At 46.7% G+C, this 2661-nt stretch overlaps 1 pseudogene; it reads right to left on the bottom strand.

Annotated features, from left to right (window-relative positions):
- Nucleotides 1-699: 699 nt before the first annotated feature.
- Nucleotides 700-817, bottom strand: LOC126177821 (5S ribosomal RNA; annotated as a pseudogene).
- Nucleotides 818-2661: the final 1844 nt, after the last annotated feature.

Raw genomic sequence — 2661 nt, forward strand, 5'->3', positions numbered from 1 at the left:
CAAAAACTCAGTAAAATGTTTCTTCCAGTTCAAATTTTCACCAGTAAGTACGTCCAAAATGTAAGCAGCGTTTCTTCCACTAGGCTTCGAGCGACTCGGCTGCCAGTGCTGTAACTTGCGGGGATGACTTGGTCTACGATGCAGGGTAGTGCTTTCTCCAGAGTGCTGTTAAACGCGAGCAGGGACAGAGTGCGAGCGTTACTGCCCATAACTGGACAGGAGGCAGTTGGCGGGTGCTGGCAGAGTCGTAAACCCTCAGCTCGAGGAGTGCTGCTCGTACCCCGACGCCTCCATTATGCAACAGCGTTCGCTTATGGCGTGCCCCTCCTTCGGCGAACCGCCGCGAATTGGCCATAGTTCTACGGAATCCCAAAATGTAGTTTTTTGTGCATGTAGATTCACCTCAGACTTAAGCTGACAAACAAAAGCCGATCTAAACGAAAATGAGGGTAGTGAGATATGACCTCACTGAACTTCAAAGTAAAATTATGCCAACTGCACCCCATCTTCAGGCCACGAGTGACCTACCGGGACCATTCGACCGCCGTGTCATCCTCAATGGAGAATGCGGATACCCAGGAGCGTGGGGTCAGCACACCGCTCTCCCGGTCGTTATGACGGTATTCTTGACCGAAGCCGCTACTATTCGGTCGAGTAGCTCCTCAATTGGCGTCACGAGGCTGAGTGCACCCCGAAAAATGGCAACAGCGCATGGCGGCCTGGATGGTCACCCATCCAAGTGCCGACCACACCCGACAGCGCTTAACTTCGGTGATCTCACGGGAACCGGTGTAGGCACTGCGGCAAGGCCGTTGCCAAAATTATGCCAACTGACCTGACTAAAATTCCTAAGAAGTTTTCATACTATGTTAAGTCAGTAAACGGATCAAAATCATCTATTCAGTCGATCACTGACCATACTGCAACTGAAACGGCAGGTGACAGAGCGAAGGCAGAAATACTGATTTCGGTCTTCTAAAATTGTATCACCGCGGAAGATTGTAACACAGTTCCTCTTTTCAATCATCGTACGAACGTGCCGGCCGGTGTGGCCGTGCGGTTCTAGGCGCTTCAGTCTGGAACCGCGTGTCCGCTACGGTCGCAGGTTCGAATCCTGCCTCGGGCATGGATGTGTGTGATGTCCTTAGGTTAGTTAGGTGTAAGTAGTTCTAAGTTCTAGGGGACTGATGACCACAGATGTTAAGTCCCATAGTGCTCAGAGCCATTTAAAAATCGTACGAACGTCGAAATGGCAGACACTGAGAAAACCAATGCGGAATAGACAAATAACTACAACCGCTTAGTAGTGGGAAGGCATCAAGACCAGATGAGACGCCTACAAGATTCTAAAAAGATTATGCGAGGGCACTTACTCTCCTTCTAGCAGCAGGTTATCGTAGATCGTTGGAGCAATGAAAGGTATCTAGTGACTGAAAAAAAAGAAGGCGGGGTATTATCGTTTTCAAGAACGATCGGAGGATAGACGAACAGAGTTATAGGAATTTATCGTTGACGTCAGTCTGTTGAATTATGACACTGTTGGAGAACGAAAACCTCTTCTACAAGAACCAACGCAGATTTCCATCAGAGATCTTCGCTCTCTTCGTCGATGAGATTCGTAGCGCTGTGGACAACGGCGCTCAGGTTGAGTGAAGTGAAAACATAGCCGTTGATGCCGTGTTCCTTGCTCTGCGGTTTAGTGAAAAACATACAGGGTTACCGAGTATCGGACTACATTTACGACTGCTTTCAAGACTAGCTTGTACATAGAACTGAACACGTGCTCTTAACGGAACAAATTCGATAGATGTGAAGGTAACTGCGGTGCTCGTTAAGGAAGTGTGATTGGGCTGTTACTGTTTACAATGTATGAAAATGATCTAGTAGACTGCGTCGGAAGCGCTTGAAAGATGTTCGCAGATGACCCGGTTGTTATAAGAAGGTAGCGAAGCCAGAATATTGTAGCGAATTTCAGGAAGACATGAATGGTGTAGGGACTGGAAATTGACTCTGAATGTAAATAAATGTAACGTATTGCGCATATGTAGCAGAAAAAAATCCACTATTATACTGCTGATGACATGTCGCTGAAAGCAGTAATCGCAGTAAAATATCTAGGAGTAACCATACGGAGCGATCTAAAGCGTAAGCAACCACGTAAAACACATAGTAGGGAAAGCAGGTACCAAGCTGAGATTAGTAGGAAGAATCTTGAGGAAATGTAATTAATCCACGAAATAAGTGGTTTACAAAACACATCCACGTTCTTGGGTTTTGCACATGACTATGGGACATTTAGAACTTGGAATACTAAAAGAGATAGACAAGATCCAACAAAGAGCGGCGTGTTCCGTCTCGTAATCGTTTAGCCGGCGCGAGAGTCTTTAGGAGGTACTCAATAAACTAAAACTAAAAAAAAAAAAAAAAATTATTCAAATGGCTCTGAGCACTATGGGACTTAACTGCTGAGGTCAGCAGTCCCCTAGAACTTAGAACTACTTAAACCTAACTAACCTAAGGACATCACACACATCCATGCCCGAGGCAGGATTCGATCCTGCGACCGTAGCGGTCGCGCGGTTCCGGACTGAAGCGCCTAGAACCGCTCGGCCACACAAGCTGGTTTAATGAACTCAACTCGCATTCTTTACAAGAAAGGCG

This window comes from Schistocerca cancellata, chromosome 3, assembly GCF_023864275.1.
Source record: "Schistocerca cancellata isolate TAMUIC-IGC-003103 chromosome 3, iqSchCanc2.1, whole genome shotgun sequence".
Taxonomy (NCBI): Eukaryota; Metazoa; Arthropoda; class Insecta; order Orthoptera; family Acrididae; genus Schistocerca; species Schistocerca cancellata.